The sequence below is a fragment of the Drosophila sulfurigaster genome, chromosome X, assembly GCF_023558435.1.
Source record: "Drosophila sulfurigaster albostrigata strain 15112-1811.04 chromosome X, ASM2355843v2, whole genome shotgun sequence".
NCBI lineage: Eukaryota > Metazoa > Arthropoda > Insecta > Diptera > Drosophilidae > Drosophila > Drosophila sulfurigaster.
Genome location: NC_084885.1, coordinates 27,916,150 through 27,937,979, shown reverse-complemented (window position 1 = coordinate 27,937,979; position 21,830 = coordinate 27,916,150). Strand labels below are relative to the sequence as shown.

At 33.7% G+C, this 21,830-nt stretch overlaps 1 protein-coding gene across 7 annotated transcripts in view; it reads left to right on the top strand.

Annotated features, from left to right (window-relative positions):
- The window catches only part of LOC133849395 (teneurin-a), a 348,228-nt gene that overhangs the window by 153,510 nt on the left and 172,888 nt on the right, over nt 1–21,830 (top strand). For 2 of the 7 annotated variants that reach the window (XM_062285448.1, XM_062285446.1), the window contains exons 1-2: nt 3,400–3,547; nt 3,776–4,301. The exons of 4 other annotated variants lie outside the window; for them this stretch is intronic. The gene's annotated coding sequence lies outside the window, so the exon portion shown is untranslated. Of the gene's footprint in view, nt 1–3,399; nt 3,552–3,775; nt 4,302–21,830 lie in introns of those variants that run through there. One more of the 7 variants, XM_062285447.1, reaches the window with a different exon arrangement.

The following is a 21,830-nucleotide window of genomic DNA, read 5'->3' as shown; positions in this document are numbered from 1 at the left end:
TTTAAAATCAAACTTAAAATAAAAATTACAATTTTGAAAAGCACATTTATGTAAATCTAAAAATTAAAATTATAATTTTTTAAAATCAAATTTAAAATAAAAATTACAATTTAAATTAAATAATAAAAATTTAAAATTTAAAAATAAAAATTAAAACTTAAAAACAAATTTTGAAAACCACATTAATTTCAAAATTAAAACACTAATTCATAAATACAATCTAAAAAATAAAATAAAACGAATTTTGTAATCAATAAATAGAAATAATAAAAATTAAATAGTAATCAAATTTGTATTCAAGTCAAATTAATCATAAAAAAATTATTTCATTTTTTTAAAAATAAAATAAAATAGCTTTATAAATGTATGAAATTTAGAAAAATATATAATTCTATTTTTAATTTAAAAAAAAAAAACATTTCTTGTTCCTCTACTTTTCAAAAAAAGAACAGAATATTTAAGGAAACTGAAATACAGAATTTAAAAATATTACAAATCATTTGAATTTTTGAAATTATTATTATGAAAGTCCCTAGAAATCACATTCAACGTTTTCGATTTGAATTGAAATTGAAGCTGCATTGAATTGTGTTTTCAATCTGATCTCATCTCAATTAATTAAAAGTAATGTATAGCCTGAAAAAGTTTCACTTGCGTACAACAAACATGTTTACAAGCATTGCTCACACACACACACACACACACACACACACATACACACGAGCGCATTCTCATGTGCACATAAATCATATCATATCATACTATCATTTTACCAAAAACAAATGTTAACAACAACAGCAAACAACGAACAAGAACAAGAACAACAACAAACACGCGGAACAAGAACAGCAAGAACAAGCAATAACAACAACAACAATGCGGGCCCACGCAGCAAATAGCAGAGATGGAGGAGGAGAGAGAAAGAATAAACACAACAGATCTTTGAGCCCGAGACCTCAAGTGGCGCTGAGAGCTGGCGCTCAAGTGGTGCACACACACTCACGTACACACACATACATGCACGCCCAGAGTCAAGCACGCAACACATAAATGAAGAGAGAGCATCGCACACAGCAAAAGAGAGTGAGTGGGAGTGAATGATGACAGCGCGCAGTAAGTGAGACAGAGACAATGGCATATAGGAATTGGGAAAGAGAGAGAGAGTGAATGCAGGGAACCCATCGCTCATGTGAAATTCATAAATTCACGCCGCAGACATCGGAAGATGACGACGACGCAATTAATCTGCCTGCTGCCTGCGCAGTCAACGTTGCGCTGCTTGCTTTTTCGGCCTTCTCCTTCTGCGTCGGCGCGCAGCTGTTGACAACTGCGCTGTCGCCGCCCGCTGCGTCCGTTGATTGACCTTATTATTATTTCTTGCTGTTCTTCGTCTCAATATGTTTGAGTGCATGTGTGTGTGCGTGTGTGTTGTAACTGTTTATCGATGACGAGCAGACCAACTGCAGTTTTTGGCACTTCGGGTGGTGTGTGAGAGAGGGAGACAGGGACAGACAAACAGATGAGGTGTCAAATTACGTCTTGAGTTTGGGTTGAGCTTGCGAAAGCCGTTGCACTCGCTCTTTCTCTTTCTGGCTTACGTTTATGACTGTCATTTATAACACATGAATTGCTCAATTAATCTTGATAAGAAACGAGGCGCGACTGCAAAAGTAGAGATGACACTTTGTGAGGATATTTATAAAGAAAAAGACACATAGTAAATTATTCAAATTTATACGTATTTTAAGACTTAAATTCATTGCAATTAATTTTTACTTTTAAACATACATATATTTTGTAATATTATAGCATCTGTTATACACTTGCCAATATCCTCAACAAGTTGTTACCGAATTTCGCCAATTTAGTCAATTTCGCAACCTTCTTCTACCGATGCTCTGCATCCGTATAAGAGTTGCATTCGCCATAAACTCTCACTGTTATACGCTGCTGCAGCTGCTCTCTTATGCTCTTAAAATGCTGGCTCAAAGAGAGCGTCGTTAACAGTTGATGCTGCTGTTATTACATAAAAATGTTAGCTATTGTTTTTCGCCAGTTATAAACATAACAAATTATGCAGATACAAGCTCAATTTTGCAATATAAGAAGAATAAACTATCTTGGCAAAAATCAATACATCTAAAGTAAAGCTAATTGTGCTAAAAAAAAAACAAATAAAGAAAAACAGACAATAAGACAAACAAATTGATCGCATTGAATGTGTTAATATTAATGAAGATTAATCGAGCAGCTATAAAAGTATGAATGGCAATTTTGATTGCTGGCACTCTTTTGTTATTTTCGTATTTAATTAAACGCAATTAATTAAGCCAACAACTGTTATACGCAGCGAGTCGTAAACAACATGAAACAGCTGTTTGACAGCATCGCAACAACAGAAACCTGTGGCCGCTAACAGCGCTGAGCGCTCCTTGGCTATCCTGTAAACTTAGTATAACAGTCACGTGGGTGAGAGAGAGCGACACAGCGAGAGAGCAAGCAATTAAGAGAGCGCAATGTTTGAGAGAGCGCAAGAGTTGAATGTAAAATCCTCACTGTTAACTAACATTGCACATGTAAAGTAAATTATGCTGCGGCTAAAAAGTAACGCAACTAAAACGCAATAACAAATGACAAAAATCATTAAATTGCAGTCGAATAAATGCGTAAAAAATTACAAAAAAAAATTCAAATAAGATTCTTAGATAAATATTAGTAGCTCAAATAAATGAAATGAATAGAATTTGAATAGAAAGTAAATAATGTTTGAAATATATCATTAAAATTGTTAAACACATTTATCAATTTCAAACACGTAAAGTTTATATCTTTGCCAATTTGATTTTGCTAAAATTGAATTCAATATTTTGATAAGCATATTGCTGAGTTTTTACTGCTTTCGCAGTTAACAGCGTTGACCGCAGTTAACAGCGGCAGCATCATCAATGTAATCAAGTTCAGTTACAGAGGCTGCGAGAGCCACCCGCATGCTGTTGTGTTGTTGTTTTTATATTCTTTTACATCTGCCCTCAGCAAGAGAGAGAGAGAGCGCAAGCAAGTGAGAGAGCGGCACACTTTGCACTCGGCAATTGCCTTGCATTTGTGCTTGCTTGCAATATGTACGCGCGCTCTCTCCCTACACATATTTCTTTTTTGGTTGCGCTCTCACGCGCTCGCCTGCTCTCTTAACGCTGAAAGGCTAAGCCAACAACATTCGACGGCGTCGGCGGCGGCGAGACAGACAGACACGCCGGCTCCGGCAGACGGACAGAGACAGAGACAGCAGCAGTCAGGCAGGCAGGCAGTCAGGCAAGCTGGCAAGCAAGCAAGCAAGGCAGGCTGTGTCAGGCAGGCAATGGTAAAAGGCAAAGGCAAAGGCAAACAGCAGCAGGCAGGCACGCGTTTAGTTCTGTTCGAATCGTTGAAGCGTTTGGACACGTTGTCGGTGCGTGTTCTCATTGTTCTCGTTTCGTTTCGTTTCGTGTGTCGCGCATTTAATCGTCATAATCAGCGCGTTTACCGTTCCCGTTGCGTTGCGTGTCTATGCGTGAGTGCGTGTGTGTGTGTATGTCTGTATGAGTTGCGTGTGTATGTTTTTTTGCATGCTTGAGTTTGCCTGTCTTTTCTGTGTGTGTGTGTGTGTGTGAGACGCGCTTTTACAGCATCCCAGCAGCAAACAACAACAACATCAACAACAGCATATAAATATTATTATTGCATTCTTTTCGTTATCACAACTTCTTCATTATTTTTTTTGCCATATTTTTTTTTCAAGTGCAAGCAACAACAACAACGACATACGAATAAAAATAAAATTAAAATCAAGCAAAACAACAGCAAGAGCAGCTCAAGCCAAATGAAATAAATGAAATAAATCAAAAAAGACTTGCGAATAAAGATAAATGTCAAATTGTTGAGCAAAATATATTATATATATTTGTTGGTGTCGCAAAAGTGTCGCGAAAGTGAAAAATAAAAACAACAACTACAACAACTGCAACCACAATTTTTGGATATTCTATTGCCGCCGCAACAACAACAACAACAACAACAACGAGAACAGCAACAACAACTAACTGCGAATAGAAGGAGAAGCAGAAGGAGACACTGCAAAGTAACTGCAGTTTGCGTTTTTTTTTTTTGTTGTTGTTGCTTTGTTGGTTGCCTGTTTGCCAAGTGCAGCGCCGCTTTGGCGGCGGCAGCGCAGCAGCGACTGCATCATTCATCGAGGACTGCGGACTGCGGACAGCGACTGAGGCAGCGACGTCGCCGCGAACCACAAAAGAAAACGCAACACAAATGTAGGTCAAACTATATTATATACTCTTATCTATACAATCTACACACACACATATACAATAATATACAAAATTGTATGTGTGTGTGTGTGTTTGTATATTTTACAATCTATCAACCGTATCCTTTTTTTTTCCAACGCTCTTCGTACGTTCATTCTTTTGGGTGTTGTTGTTATCATTAACTCTGCTGCGTCAAGCAAAAGCAGGCAAAAACATTTCTAACGTCATCTCAAAGACAACTCTTTTACTTTTACTTTGTTTTTGTTTGTTTGTTTCTTTTTCACTTGTTTTTGGTGACATTTCAATTTGGGGGTTTTTGCATTTGGGAATTTCCCCCTGCGTGTGAAATTTAAAAGGTGAATTTTAGCATATGCGTAAAATGATTTTCAAACTCGCTTTTCGCTCCAATAAACTGCACTATGAACTTTTATAAAATTTGTGCAAAATTGTTGCAGTCTTCATGAAATACGCAAACTGAATTAATTAAGTATTAAAAGAGCGGTGCAAATTCAATTTCAATTCATACAAATGAAAACTAATTTGGAATTTAGTTGCCAACATTTCTGTGCAGCAATTATTTTCTCTTTTTTCCTTTGATAATTGATAAATGTTGTACTTTGTTGCTTTTCGGTTAGTTATTAATCGAAATTTTAAATTTCAGATTTATTTCTTAAATAATCCCAAATTTATGAAATATTTTCTTAGTGTAAAGCAATTGATTTGTTTCTAAGATAATTTGCAATGTTTTTGAGATGACTAATAAATATAGTATTGTAATATTATATTATTATAAATCAATTTTGCTTATCAGCATTCACTTTAATCGCATTTCTACAAAATATTGATAACCTCAGCAAAAAGATTGCAAATCAATTAATTAACGATTAAAATAATGTGTCAAGTCAAAGTGTTAATTTGAGTTCAATTCGATTCAAGCGAATTAAAGTTCAGAGTTCTTTGTGCAAAAATGATAACAAACTAAAGATAAGCATTATTTTGTTTCTCTCACAAAAGGAAAATACAGAAATGAATGAGAATATACGAGGAAAAGTAAATAGAGTTTGTCGCAAGCAAAATGGAAAATAACAAAGAGCAGGGGAAATTGAGAAGCACGCAAAATGAAAAGGAAAAAACCAACACGAAATAAACGGAAAATGGAAAATTGTATTGCAGATGAGACAAAATAAAAAGATGCGTGTATTAAAGTGAAAACAGTAAATGGGAAACTTACAAGGAAAAAGCTTAGAAATAATAATGTGAAATAAAAATAATGGAAAAAAGGTAAATAAAAGAGGAAAACGTGTTTGAATTTTGGAAAAATATTTAATCTAAAGTTTATAAATTTATAAAAAGAACAACTAAATGGGAAACTTGCAATGAAAAAAAACATGGAAAATTAATGTGATAAGTGAACAAAAGAAAAAAAGGAAATAAAAGTAAATAGAAGAGGAAAAAAATGTTAAAATTTCGAGAAATTTTGAAAACATTATCTAAAGCTTAAAAATTTATGGAAAAAAGTGAATAAAAGATAAATAATGAAATAAAAGTAAATAGAAGAGGAATAAATGTTAAAATTTCGAGAAATATTTTAAGCATTAAAACTTAAACATTTAAAGCTTAAAAATGTATGGAAAAAAGTAAATGGGAATCTTAGAAAAAGCATAATAAAGTAATGTGATAACGTGAATAAAAGAAAAATAATGAAATAAAGGTAAAAGAGGAAAAAATGTTAAAATGTCGAGAAATATTTTAAAACATTATCTCTTCAAGTTTATAAATTGCGAAATTTAGCAAACAACAAACTGAAAACATTTCTTATTAATTAGCTACGAAAAAGAGTTATCGGAATTATCTAAACAAAAAAAAAAAAAAAAGACAAAAAAAGGGCAAAGCGTAACGCAAACATCGAAGTTCGAAGTGAAGAGAGAAGGAGAGGAAGAGAGGAAGAGGAGAAACAAGTTTGGTCTGGACAGTGTTAACTAGAAACAAATAAATGATGTTGGAAAAATAATAAAAACATAAATTCAATTAAAACTGACAACAAATGCCATTAATTAAACAAAGTTGAGTTCGAGTTCGAGTTCGAGTTCGAGTTCCAAAAGTAATATTTAGTTGCCCCAAAGTTAATATATTACTCTTCTTATTGTACCATAATTTAGGGAACCGAATGACTGACTGACTGACTGACTGACTGCCTAGACAATTATGTTTTTTGTTTATTTTTTACACACTTTTTGTGTTTATTATTGGTTCGCTGTCTTGTGTCCGCCTCCAACTCGCCGACGGTAAAAAAAAAAAGTGGCGTCTTCTCGCATTCAAATTGGGAAATAAATCATTTAACAAAAGCTATAGACAATTGATTGGGTCAGCGAACCAGGAAGCATTACTTCTTCTTCTTCTCAGTTCGTGGAGTGTGAGAAACGAAATGTGTGCAAACAAACAACAGTTAAAAATAGATTTTCGCAAACAAAAAATAAACAACAACATTTTAATTGCCCCAAAAATGCAGAATTCCATTTTACAAAGTTTTCGAACGTGGTTCAATTTTGTGGAAAACTGTCTCAACTGTAATAATATCAAAGACTTTTCCAACTGAGTAAATTTCCACATGTGAAAAGGGATGAAAAGCGATGATAAGAAAGTGTTTCGCTTTAAATTAGAAAACTTGCTTTAAATAAAGACTTTTTTCCTGAAGTAACTCGCTTTATTTTTAAGCTTTATCTCAAGTTTCTTGCTTGAAGTGACTAATCAAAGGATTTTCCAATTGAGCAGGTTTTTCCGCTGTGACACAAAAGCTTTAAGTAAATAGTGAAATTATCTATTGATAAGTCTTGAATTAGTTTCAACATTGTATTTGTTATTTCAATACTTTTATCTTCATCTTTTATGATGTTCCCACAACAGTTTTGAAACCCAAAAATGAGTTTAAATTTCGATCAACAAAATATAGCGAAATTATTTATTGATAAGTCTTGAATTAGTTTCGATACTTTTTGCTGTATTCTTGTGGATGTTTATTTTTCAATAATTTTATCTTCATTTTGGGATTTTATGATGTTTTGGAAACCCAAAAGTGAGTTTAAATTTTGATCGAATAAATAGTGAAATTATTTATTGATAAGTTTTGAATTAGTTTTTTAATCATTTGCAGATATGCTTTTAACACTATTCGCTTTATTTTTCGGATCGTTTACTTCAACACTTTTATCTCAATTTTGTCAGTTTTTACTTCAACAATTTGCTCTTAATTTTGGTAGCTTTAAGTTTGAAGATTTTACAAAATTTGTAAAACCCAAAAGCTTTGAATATTGATCTAGTAAATACCAAAATTATTTATTGATAAGTTCTTCAATCATTTGCAGACTTGCTTTCAATACTTTTCTATACATTTTGTCGATTGTTTATTTCAACACTTTGCTTTCTATTTTGTCAGTATTTTCAATACTTTTCTCTCTCAATTTTGTCAATTTTGATTTCAACACTTTGCGATTTAATGTTTGATGGGAACCCAAAAATGAGTTCAAATTTCGCACAGCTGTTGGAAGAATGTTTTCAGCGAAAATCAAAGATGTCAGCTGCTGCTTCTTTTTCTTCTTCTGCTATATAGAATATGATCATAATGAACATCATAATGCGCATTAAGTTGCGTTGCAAATGTGGCGCACAGCTGTTGTCAGTTTTAACGCCAGCGCAAAAAAAAACAGAAAGGAAGAGAAAAAGGAGCTGAAAGATACATTTCAGTATCTGTATCTCATGGATGCAGCAGGCGGCGCGTCGCGTTTACCTGTTACAATAATTTTACGGCTCAGAAATTACGAAAAATGTATCTCAAACTGTGTGTGTGTGTGTGTGTGTATCTTTGTATCTTTCAAGTGCGCAAATTAGTGCAACAAAAATGTCAAAATGTGACTGACAGCGTGTGTGTGTGTATCTTTGAGATACACTTGCAAATTGTTATAGTTATAGATACAAAAAACAAGGAATGAAAAACGAAAATAGCTGAATTTGGCCAAAAGCGCAGAGCCAAAGCCAAAGCCAGAGCGGCAGCCACTTGAGATGATTTATGATGCCAGTCAGAGTGCCAGAGTGAAAAGAGTGAGAACGAGAAGAACGAGAGACGAATCGAAGCTGAAGCTGATGCTGAAGCTGAAGCAGACGGAGGCAAGTGCAGACAGACCTTAAAAATAAGGCTGCCATTGATAGCAGCATTCAGCAGCCTCCGAGTTTCGAGTGTCTCTCTCTTTCTCTTTTGGTCTTGGTCTTGGTCTCAGTCTCAGTCTCAGTCTCAGTCTCCTCCTTCTACTTCTCGCATGATTGTGCAGAACCAGCTTGGAATGTGTGAGAGAAGGAGAGAGAGAGAGAGAGAGAGAGCGAAAGAGTGAGGTGTGAGGTGTGAAGAGCGAGAGGCACAGGTAGCACAACGAAACCTTGAATTGAAAAAATTCCAAAAACAAAAACACGACAATGATGCGGCTAAAACGAGCAAGTAAGAAGGCTACAGTCGAGTGTGATCGACTACGAGATACCTACGAGATGCATTGTGAATAAATTCTTAAAATATACCGAAATTTATATACTAAATGTACTACTATTTGGTATATTATAGTACTACTATCAGAATATATCATTGAGTGCAAGATATACCAGATTTCCAATCAAAGCTACTAATACAAAAAATATACCAAGGATTATAATTGGTGTATTGATATACTACCACATTCAAAATATACCGTAGAGTGCAAAATATACCAGAAATATATACCAAAATATACCAATATATCAGCCAACACAACTAATACTAGCAATATACCAAAGGCTATATTTGGTTTATTGATGTAGTATTACAATCAAAATATACCATTGTGTGCAAAACATACCATGGATTACAAAATATACCATAGGATGCAAAGTATACCAAATTGTCAGGCAAATCAACTAATACTAACAATATTTCCTATGATATATTTGGTATATTGATATAGAACCACATTCAAAATATACCAGAATGCCAGCCATTGCAACTAATACAAAGAATATACTAAAATTATGAATAAAATTGTTCCCAATATACCATTGAGTACAAAATATACCATGAGTGCAAAGTATACCAAATTGTCACGCAAATCCTTTAATTCTTAAAATATTACAAAGGCAATATTTGGGATATTGTTATAATACTAAATTCAAAATATACCATAGAGTGCAAAATATACCATAGTGTGCAAAATATACCAGATTGTCAAAAGTATTTCTTAAATAACTTCCACAATTTTCATTCGATTGAAACCAAATTTTCAAGAATCATAAACAGACTCATTCTCTGGCAGCACTAACTTATAATACCCTTTTACCCTTTGGGTAACGGGTATAAAAAGCAGCAACACGACGAAGTCCAGGTAACACACACACACACACAGAGCCAGAAACAATCTTTGGCTACATCCTCCGCTCCACTCCACTCCACTCAACTCAGCTCCAACTCTGCAAAACTCTCCACAACTCCAACTCCAAGTCCAAGTCCATCGTCGTGGTCGTCGTCATTACCGTCATGCCTTGTCATAGACAACATCGTTTATTTTCCAGCTCGCCTCTTGGCCAGTTTTTCCCATTTGGCACCTCTTCTTCGCCTGCTGTGAATCAGCACAACTGTTGCCTGCCCCTCTCCTCTCTCACTCCCTCTTCCCGCCCCTTCGAGCTTGGCAAAACACTCGACTGATTTTGCTTGTTCGTTATTGTTGTTGATTTTGCGTTTGCGTTTTTTTTTATCTTCTTCTTCTTAGCCAGCCTGAACATCTTCTTCATTTTCCCTCTGTGTGTGTGTGTGTGTGTGTGTGTTTTCTTTGCGCCAAAAGGCCGCAAAACTCTGCAAGCAGGTAAAATACAAGATACAACATCAAGAACATCACGCCAAGACCCCTAAAACCAAAACCAAAACCAAAACCCAAGCTAAACACAAAGAACAGAACTCAGATTTTGCTGTAGAAAAAATGCAAAGAGAATTTTCTATTTATTTTGTGTTTTAATAATAAAAAACTTTACTCGAAGAATCTCATTGCAAATTGGAAATTATTACATTTTATTGTAAGGAAATTTTCTATATTTTTTAAATTTTTTTATAGTGAAAAAACTTTATTCAAAATTTGTATATTTTATTGTAAAGAAATTCCTCTTTTTAATAGTAAAAAACTTTACTCGAAGTATTTACAATTATGATATTTTATTGTAAAGGAATTTCCTTCTTTTTAGGGTAAAAAACGTAGCCTAAGAATTTACATTTGCAAAATACAAAAATATGTTGCTCAGCTTCGCTTTTTAAGTCTTGCTCTTTTTTCTAAAGTTGTAAATAAAATATTTAAGATGCCGTTTAAGACAAAGCAAACAAATTGACATTATCGATAGAAGAGACCACAAAATAAACAACAATCTGCTGGGAATTTGAAATATGTGCAGGCAGCTTTAGTATTTTGTATTCTGTATTTTGTTTCAATATGTCAAGTAAACAAATGGCAGCTGCAATAGCTAAAAATTGGGAATTTAAATTTGAAAATCGATTGCGTTGCACATTGAAATGCATTCGAGCGAGCCAAAGAAATCTTTTTACTGCTGGACAAAGTGTGATCGACTTGCAAATACTCACTGATAACAAGAAAGAGCAATAAATAAATAAAAAAGTAAATAATTAAAAAAAAAATTATAGCAAGTAAAACAAAATAAGTAAATTTAAAAAAATAAATAAAGATAAATTGAGTAAAAAATATAAAGCAAATTAAAATAAACAGAAAAAAGACTACGAAAAATATAAGTACATAAATAAAACTTAAATAAAATAATAAAAATAATCAATAAAGATCAAATAAATAAATATGTACACATAATATTATATTTAAATTAATGAAAATAATAAAATAAACAAAATTAATACAAATAAAATAAGTAAATAAAGAGTAAAAAATAAATAAAGATGAAATAAATAAATACGCATAATAGTATGTTTGAATTAATGAAAACAAAAATAATTAAGTAATAATAAAGTAAATGTATAAAAATTAAATAAAATAAAATGATTAAATGAAAATAAATACGAAAAATATATTAAAATAAATGTTGAAATACATATTTGTTTTATATTTCTTGTTAATTTGTAGAGCAGAAAAAATATACAAAAATCAAATAAAATAAACGAATAAAAATCAAATAAATAAATAAAAATAAGTTATCAAAATTAGTTAATTCATAAATAAAATATATTACTGAAAATAAATGATTAAAACTCAATTATGTTAAAATACATTTTGTTAAAATGCATTTTTAATTTATGTTCAACATTAAATTGTAGAGCAGAAAGAAACAAAACAAAAAACCAAAAACAAAAAGAGAGGAATGCCTGTGAAAACATTTGCGCAAAATTGAGGCTAATTTGCGATGGAGAAGGTGTTGCTGCTTGCTGAATGTTGCTGCCACACACACACACACACACACACACAGGTGGCAAGTTGTGCTGAGAAGCGAAGAGTGCCACAGAATGAGTGCCACTCCAGGAGTCAAGTGGCTGTGGTTGCAAAAATATTTGCAGCGAGTCGTCGCATCATGTGTGTGTGTGCGTGTGTGTGTGTGTGTGTGTGTGTGTGTGTGTGTATATATCTCTGCATCTGTTTGGAGCGGAGCTTAAGACGTTGGTTGTGCAGCTAAAAGCAGCTTAATTAAATTTTACGTTGTGTGTGGCACAAGTAAGTCCTTGCCCCACCTCCTCCACCTCCTCCTCTTACTGTTGCTGCTTGCCACACACGCATCCTGGCGAAACTGGAGCAGCAACAGATTTAAAGTCGACGCGGACGAACGAACCAACGAACGAAGAACTCATTAAATGCCTGCAACGAATTGTTTTATGTGTGTTGCCAAACTTCAGTGGTGCATTTAAAGCAAAGCAAAGCAAAGCTGCTTGCAACATCTTCTTCGTGCTCTACTTCTATTTATTTATCTATAAAGGCTGTGACTTGACTGTGTTTCTGCTGCTGCTGCGAAAAGGAGGAACGACGTCAAGTGTCAACTTTTAGCTGCTCGAGTGACTCAAATGGCAGGCGATTCGAGTGCCACTAATGAGTTGCAAGCTCCACACACACACACACCAACACTCATACACACACACACACATGCTTGAGCTGTAATTAGACTGTGCAGCATAAGTGACAACATTAAGCAGCAAATGCATTTAGTTACTTATTAGTTGCGCTTATTCACTTGAAATTGCACTTGCAATTTGTTTTCTGTGTTGTGCTATTTTGTTCTTTCTTTTTTTTTTTGGAAGAGTAAAACAGTTGAGAAAGCTACACTCGAGTGTGCTCGACTGTGAGATACTCGCTACCATTTTTGAATAAGAGCTAAAATATAAAATATACCAAAAAAATATACCGAAAAAATACTTAAAATATATTGAATAAGAGCAAAAAAGTGAAATATACCAAAAATAATATACCACAAAAATACTAAAAATATACCGAGTGTGCTTGGCTGTGGCACATCAGCTGAATACGAGCGAAACAGTGTGGCATTATTCGTAATATATACCAACTTGATATACCATAAAAATACTAAAATATACCAAGGGTTATATTTGGTATATGAATATAGTACCACATTCAAAATGTACCATAGAGTACAAAATATACCATTGAGTCATAAATATACCAAAAAGTAGAAAATATACTAAAGAGTACAAAATATACCATATTGACTGGCAATTTTTTCCATACAAAAGTATTTCTTGATTAACTTGTACAAATTAGTGCAGCATTAATCATAAAATGAACCAAACAAATATACCGCAAAAATACTAAAATATACCAAAGGTTATATTTGCATATATGCATATAATAATACATTCAAAATGTACCATAGAGTACAAAATATACCAAAAAGTGCAAAATATACCATAGAGTATTAAATATACCATAGCGTATAAAATATACCAGATTGTCAGACGATTTTTGCCATACAAAAGTATTTCTTGATTACTTTTACAATTCATGCGGTTCGTAAAATATATCAAATAATTATACCGCAATAATACTGAATTATACCGATTGCCATATTTAGTATATGGTGTCATGATATTACATTCTAAATATACAAAAAAATAGAAAATATACTTTATTGTCTGGCAATTTTTCCATACAAAAGTATTTTTTGACTAACTTGTACAAATTAGTGCAGTATTAATCATAAAATAAACCAAACAAGTATACCGCAAAAATACTAAAATATACCAAAGGTTATATTTGCATATATGCATATAATAATACATTCAAAATGTACCATAGAGTACAAAATATACCAAAAAGTGCAAAATATACCATAGAGTATTAAATATACCATAGCGTATAAAATATACCAGATTGTCAGACGATTTTTGCCATACAAAAGTATTTCTTGATTACTTTTACAATTCATGCGGTTCGTAAAATATATCAAATAATTATACCGCAATAATACTGAATTATACCGATTGCCATATTTAGTATATGGTGTCATGATATTACATTCTAAACATACCATGGAGTACTAAACATACCAAAAATAGTCAGCCGAAGTATCTAAGACCCGATCAAAATGAAGAATCAAAAAAGTTAATCATAAGTCATAAGCTGTTGATTGTCATTAATTGTTGAATTAGTATTGAATTTGTTAAAGTCTAATTTGAACTTTATATTGTCGAGCCTTTATGATTCTCTAGGATATATCTCTGCCACTTCCTGGCTAGACTTTTAGACATTTCATTGCTTTGCCTGTCAATTTAAAAATTGCATCTATATAACTTTGTGTGTGTTTGTGTTGTCGTAAATCACATAAAGCTCTGGCATTATAAAACGTTGCAATTATAATGTTAAACTTTTGCCCAAATACATATAATTCATGTGCGCCACAAAGGAGAGGGAGAAGGAGAAGAGAAAGAGAGAGAGAGAGGAAGGAGCGTAGTCATTGTCTTAAATCATTTTCATTTTGTAACTGCGTGTTTTATGGGCCGACGGTTTATTGTTTCTTAAAATGTATAAAAATAAATGAGCTAAATTGTTGCTGCAAGGCGCTGAAGTGATTTGCCGCCGTCGCCGCAAAAATGCCCCCCCTCCCTTCTACCTCCCCTTTTGCCACGCCCCCTTCTCACTCTAACATTTTATGACCAGTTCGCGAAGGTGGAGTCCAAAACAAAAAAAAACTCTCGAACTCGAGACGAGTTCTTCTTTTTCTCCCGCTTCGAGCGTGACTTGGCTTTTTTTTCCTCATCTCTCTCTCTCTCTTTGGTTTGATATTTTATAATTTTACAACAGGCAACTGAAGACCATAGAGCTATGCATATATTTATGGCAAAAATATATTATGCGTATAATTGTTGTTGCTGACGATTTTCCTCCTTTCTGTTCAGTGTTTATTATGATGATAGATACTCTTCAGCCAAAAAAATGGGCAACACAAAAGTTGTCAATGAAAGTGGCAAAAAAAAGGTTTCAGAATTTAGCTAAACACATTTGAAGAGTCGAAAGTATCAATAAATTCCATAAAATTCTGTAAAATGGATTTATATTTTAGCAAACCATATAAAAAATATTTCATTTATGGTAATACAAAAAAAATGCTTAAAATTACTTCAATAATTGTTTAATGCAATTTTTCTTGAATTTTCGCTTTGATTGAAGAATTCATAGTTGGTTTTTGTAATAAGTTCTGTGCATTTTTTCTTGTAGTCATCAATTTATCAAACCATTTGCTTTACCAAAAATCAATTTTATTCAAAAAGAAAGGAGAGTATTCAAATTTCGTATTAAATCGTATTGATAAAATTGGTTTCAAATTTCATGAGCTTATTTTGAAATTTTAAATTTATTTATTATGTTGAATATACTATGAAATACTAAATTTAATTGACTTCAAAATTCATAAATTTATTTTGAAATTTTAAGTTTTTTTTTTTTTTAAATTAAGTATTTTTGAAATTTAGTTTTACAAAAAAGATTTTGCAAAACAGCTAAATCGAATTGAAATGAATAATATCAAAATTCTTGAATATTGATTTAGAATCTTAATTTCATTTGTTTTGTTTTTAATTTTCTGTTTTTATGTGTTTAAAAATATTTTGATTTTTTTTTTAAATTTCTTTACAGTTTTAAAACTGTATAATTCTTTAGAATTTTGCTAAATATTTCTATATTAATTGCTGTTTAAAGTTGTGTAGAGAATAAGTTTTTTTTTCTAAAACATTTCTTTACTTTACTTTTTATATAAAACTCTATAATTCTTTAAAATTTCTCAGAATTTTTTTAAATTTCTGAAAACTTTACAAATAAAAAACTTTATAATTTTTTTTTTTTATTTCTAAGAATTTTTTTTTAAGTTTCTGTTTTCAATTTTTTACAGAAGTCTTTGAACTTAAGAATTCTTAGAAATTTTATTGACTATAATTCATGCTTAATTACAATTTGTAATCGCAGAGTATGTGAAATTTCGTCTATTCTGTGTTTTTTTTTTTTTTTTGCTGGTTTCTGAGTCGCCAAGTTTTCGTTTTGTTTCTTGGCACCTTTGCGCCGTCGTTTGTTGAATCAATTACATACATTTGCCTCCCAGCCAAATTGCGAGTGTGTGGCAACCAAAAAGAATGAAAAAAAAAATGGGAGTAAAAGGAGAAGCGAAGCAAAAGAAAGTGCACAGAAGCAAAAGGAGCGACAGTTACAGTCGAAGCCAAAGCTGAAACTGAAGCCAAAAAAGCTAAAAAAAAAAAACTGCGCAGACTGGCAGGCAAAAATGGCAAATTATGGCACCCCAGAGATGCGCGATAAAAGCCCATTTACTTAAACTGAATATTTATTATTCCTGTCGGTCCCGATCCCGACAACTCCGAGAGCCCCTCTCCCTCCCCGCCCCCCTTTGTTGCCCTTCGGTCTTGGTCTGTGTGTTGTGCGTTGACTTTTGCCCATTTCCTATGCAAAACGTTTGGCTCCTTCGAGCTTCGAGCTTGGGCCCCGAACTTTTCTTCATCGTCTCCATTTCTGTTTTTTTTTTCTTTTTTTTTTTTTGGTCTAGTACGTGGCGCCTGCTGCTGCTTCTTCTTCTTCTTCATATGCCGCACGTTTTTCATTTCCTTTTTTTTTTTTTTTTGGGGAAGCGAGGTTTGTTTTCTGTTCCATATATTTTTTTCGATTTCGGTGTAAGACTTGCTTATGACTGTGTCGTAAAGTTTTTCCGGGCAAGTTTGATTGAATTGTGCAAAAGGCACAACCAAAAAAAAGTTGCTCAAAAAATACCAAAATGTGAGCCTAATTCGATATACCACAATTTGATATTTAATTCGTCAGCCAGAGAAAATAAATTAATGAACTCAATGAGCGAAAGTGTTTCATAATTTTTATTCCAAGCGCCGCCATCGACAACACTGATAACAAGAGAGAACACAGACACTCCACAACAGTAAAGCAACCCCCTACAAAAGGCCATATGAAATATGTGGTGCCCTGTTCACTACTCCTTCCCTCTCCCCCCAAAGAAAAAAGAGTCACTTCTGTCGTCTCAGCCATTTTTGGTTGTTGTCTATTCGAAAAGCAAGAGAGAGAGAGAGAAAAAATTAAATAATTTATGTTTTATGTGCGCAGGAAACGTTTTTCTAGCAAAGCAAGAAGGGGGAGGGAAGGGTGAGGAGCGGAGAGGAGGGAGAGGGGGAGGTGGAGTACGACGTTTGGAACGACTCAAGTGATTTAGGAAGTGTTTGTCTGCGTTACGCTTGGTTAGTTGATAAAAATCAGTCGGCGCTTGTTTCGCTTTTGTGCTTTTTCAAGGCGTGGCAGCGGAGTGAGGGGGAAGGTATATATAGGAGGTAGTCATCAGATGTCCAGTGTTTTTTTTAGAGAGAGCGAAAGAGAGAGAGAGAGTTGAAAACTCTTAATTGCATTGAGTAAATTGCATTTTAAACGCTTCGTTTCGTTTATTTCGCAATCTCTTCACACAACTCGTTTTTCGTTCTCGTTTTGATTTATGCAACAACTGATCAACAACAACAACAACAACAACAACGAGAGTGAAAAAGGAAAACCAAGCCAGAGTCATAAATGCAAAAAAGGATGTCGATACGATTTTGCTATTGCGATTTCGATTGCGATTGTGATTGTGATTGCGATTGAAAAGCAATTGCTTTCTTTAGCCACACAAAATATTTGATGTTGGCATGATTTTCATGAGTTGCTGTTGTTCGTTGTTGGTTGTGCCACACTTTTCAAAACTTGGCCAAATTGCATTGTTGCGTGCCAAATATTAATCAAGAGAAGTCCAAGAGAGAGAGGGAGAGCAGAGACTGAAATAGAAATGAGACCGACCTTAGATAGCAATAAGATACTTTTAGATGCCAGCCGCCACTTCCTGTCGAGTCGAGTCGAGTCGAGTTTAAAGTGCCATTAACCCACAATTGCGCAGCCCAAAAAAAACACACAATTGAGATGGAGATAGAGAGAGAGAGGAAGAGAGGGAGAGCGAGAGATACAAGCATAAAGTACGTGTTTGTATCTTTGTATCTTTGGCATGTGCAGCCATCATCATTGCGAAGAGTTGTGTGGATTTGTGGCAACTAATTGCAAGTTTTATCCATTGCTGCTGCGTGTCAAAATATAATTTTGATTTGAGGAAGAGACAGAGGAGGTGGCGGTGGGGAGGGGTGGGAACTGCAAACAGTAACAGTCAGAGACTGAGAGATATAAAGATACAAATAGATAGACATAGAGATACACAGTTTTGTGTAACTAGAGTTTTGGGAGCCAGGGCCATTAATCGTTTTTGTTGCCCATTCGACTGTCATTTTGCGGTACGAATCTGTGGCAAATGTGGACAACACATACACACACACACACATACACACACATACATTTTGGTATCTATTTCTACCTGAACAACATTTTGAATAGTGAATTGTTTGCGTTAGCGCAGCGAGGGTTGTTGTTGTTGGTCGCTGTCTGTGACCAGCTGGCAGGACTCTGTCGCCTGGAGGGTCGTCACAGGATATGCCAGCAACGTACCCTCGATAGACAGTGCGAGAGAGAGAGAGAGAGAGAGAGAGAGAGAGAGAGAGAGAGAGACGAAACGTCTACCTTTTGGGCTGCGCGATAAATTTGAAATAATTTGATGCGTCTTGTTTTATTTGACAGCCAAACAAATTCGTCGCTCAGAGGGCTACAAATCGTCGTCTCCCTCCCCTCTGATCTACCTCTGTTTTCCCCTCCCCACCCTTCCCTCACTTTCGCTCTCTCTGCCTTTCTTTTGTTTCATTTCTCTGGCTGTGTAAACAAAGTCGTAAGGCTATGCGGCAATTAAAAAGAAAATGCTTCGCATGGCATGTATAGTAGGGAAATTCAATTTGTAGATTAAAGTATATTCTGTTTGCTTATCAAACCCCCCTCTATGCACTCTCCCTTCCCTTCTCTATATCTCTGCTGTCTGTCTGTGCCACGTGTGATGTCCTTTAAGCTGTGCTCTGGGAAACGACAAAACACATAATCGCATCGGAATCGACAAAATTTTAATGCTTTAGAGCGTAGAGCACACATTTAAAGTGTGTCACAAACATGTAATTGTTGTGTAGAGCAAGTAAAAGTGATTGCTTCACTATGAGATACCCTATTAAAATGAAAAACTTAACGGAGTTGCAGTTGAAATAGACAATTTCATAGATGAGACATTGGGATACGTATTTTAAACTTTAAAGTTCATCAAAAACAGTCTGAAGAGATCAATTTAAATTTGCATTCAAAAATCTTATTGTTTTGTTTTCTCTTCTATTTTAATGTGAGATTCTTACAATCGAATAAATTATAAATGGAATGCTAAATCTTCTTTGGGTTTACTTGTTTTATGACAAACATAATTGTTAAGTATATTTAATCCTTAAGCAAGTTACGTGATCAATTATAAATTAAATTTTCTATGAAGTTACTCGATTTTTGTGAAAAAAGATTTATATTTTTAATTCTTAAACATGTTAACTAAACATTTATTTTTGTAAGAGCTTTAATGAATTTTCTTGTATTTAGTTTCTTTATTATCAGGATTTTTATATTTAGTTTTCAGTATTTTTGAATTTATTATTTTTATATTAAGTATTTCTGTAATTGATATATTTTTGTGTAGTATTTTCATATATAATTGTTATGTGTTTAGTATTTTATGCAGTACATTTGTATTTAGCATTTTTGTATTCAGTATTTTTATATGTGGTATTTTTAATATCTACTTTTATTTTTCAATTTCGTATTTTTGTTAGTTAGTAGATTTACATTCAGTATTTTTATTTCATTTTTTATATTTGGTATTTTTGTATTTAGTATTTTAATGATGGTTATTTTATTTTCAGTATTTTTTATTTAGTATTTTTATTTCATAGTAGTACTTTTGTATTTAGTATTTCCGTATTTAGTAGTTTATTTTATTTTCAGTATTTTTCATTTAGTATTTTTAATTTGCATTAGTATTTTTGTCTTTAGTATTTTCGTATTTAGTATTTTTATAGATGTTATTTTATTTTCAGTATTTTTCATTTAGTATTTTTATTTCGTAGTAGTACTTTTGGATTTAGTAGTTCACTATTTAGTATTTTTATTATATTTTAGAAGTCTTTAATCTTCGCTTAAAATTCGCTACAATTCAGAGTCATTGACTGCAGTTTTTGTGCTGTGATAAATGGCAGTAAATACGTGATAATGTGGCTCATCGACACCGTCTTTGCTCTCCTCCCCGCTCTCGTAGTATTTTCCCCTCGTCCGCTTTTCTTGATGGCATCGCAGCTAAAGTATTTTCATTTTATTGGCCGTTAAAGAGAGCACAGCGCTGTGTTGTGTGTTTACTTGGCTGCTGCACAAAGCAGCGGCACTTGCAACTAATATGCAACTATTGCAGCCACGCCCCCCGGCCCCTCCTGCCCCCGTTGTTGTTGCTAGCTGCCGTCGCCATCACTTAACTTTCTTACACTTTGGCAGCTTAACTTTTGCCGCCGTCCCTTTAGCCATTTTAATATTTGCATTATAAGCACTTTAAACCATTTAAACTTGCCCCTAAAGGCGGCCAGGATAATGCGCTGGCAAAAGTGGGAAACGCAAGCAAAAAAAAGAGAAAAAAAATACCGAAAAAGAATTGTAGAAAAAAGGATAAAGTTCACAGCAGCAACGCAGAGAAAAATATATAGAATGAAAGAAAAACTAGAATTGCTTGGGAAAAAAATGCAATTTCCGCACAGACGCACACATTTTCCGGCCAACAAACATACAGATATATATATATATATATATATATATGTATGTATATGTATTATATAGAAAGAGATGGCAATAGACAGTTGAAGAAAGCATAAAAGAGAGGGACAGAGAAAAAAACTCAATTTGCAAACTAAATTCATCGGAAAAAAAATGTACAAAAAAAGCGAAAATAAAATATAATTTTTAAAGCAAGACAGGGTTATATAGAAATATATATATGTGGGATTTAGTTGTATGTATAGATGGATGCATCATAAGCAAAATAAAAAAAAATATATATATACATATATATAATAAAGGAAGAAGGGAATTTGTGAAAATTGTGTTTGGCAAACGCATTAAACTTCCATTTTTCTGTCAAGCCAAGAAAAACTCTGCCAGAAAGGGAGAGGGATAGACAGAGAGTGAGGGAGAGAGAGAGGGAGAGCTGGCAGATAGTGATGCAAGTGGAATGCAAAAATTTCAAAAACCAAACGCTGTGTGTGTGTGTGTGTGATATTTGAAAATCAAAGCGAAAGTTGGCTCGGCTTTTGTGTGTCTCCATCTCTTTCTATCTCACACTCCACATCTCCATCTTGCTCTGGTGCGCCGAAAAACTTTTGTCATGAATTGAGGCTTGGGAAATGTGCGAGAAAAACACATCAAAGCAATCAAAAAGTGACGCCAGAGCAATTGAAAACTTTTCGCATGAACTGCAACAGCAACAACAACAACAACATCGACGACGACGACGACAAAAAATGATTATAGAAAATGTAAACGCGCATCAATGCACTTTAGTGGGCGTGGCTGAAGAGTCGAAAAAGTGTGTGTGGATTGTTGTAGGATAGAAATAGGAATTGGAATTGGAATTGGAATAGAATGCGAAAGGAAACGAAATCAAAGCCAAAGAGTTCACAAATGCCAATTGCCAAATGACATCCTTTCCTTGCAGTTCCTTTCTCTATCTCTCTCGCTCTCTCTCACTCTGTATAGTGCTGTCTCACTCTAGTGTTTGTCCTTGTGCTTATGTTAATGGCTTTGTTTGGCTTTCGATGGCCGCTGGCCAAAGAACTTTTGAGCGCCAAAAACTGTGCTATGATCACATTGCTTGGCACTCAAATAATCAGCTGAATTCCCCAAAGTAATATGCATACTGTACTGCATACATACATATATATCTCGTTTAATGTTCCTATTTTGCAAAACTTAAATAATTTGCACATAAAATATAATTTAATGCAGCTTCCCTCCCGATTCTTGGATACTTTACCCAACA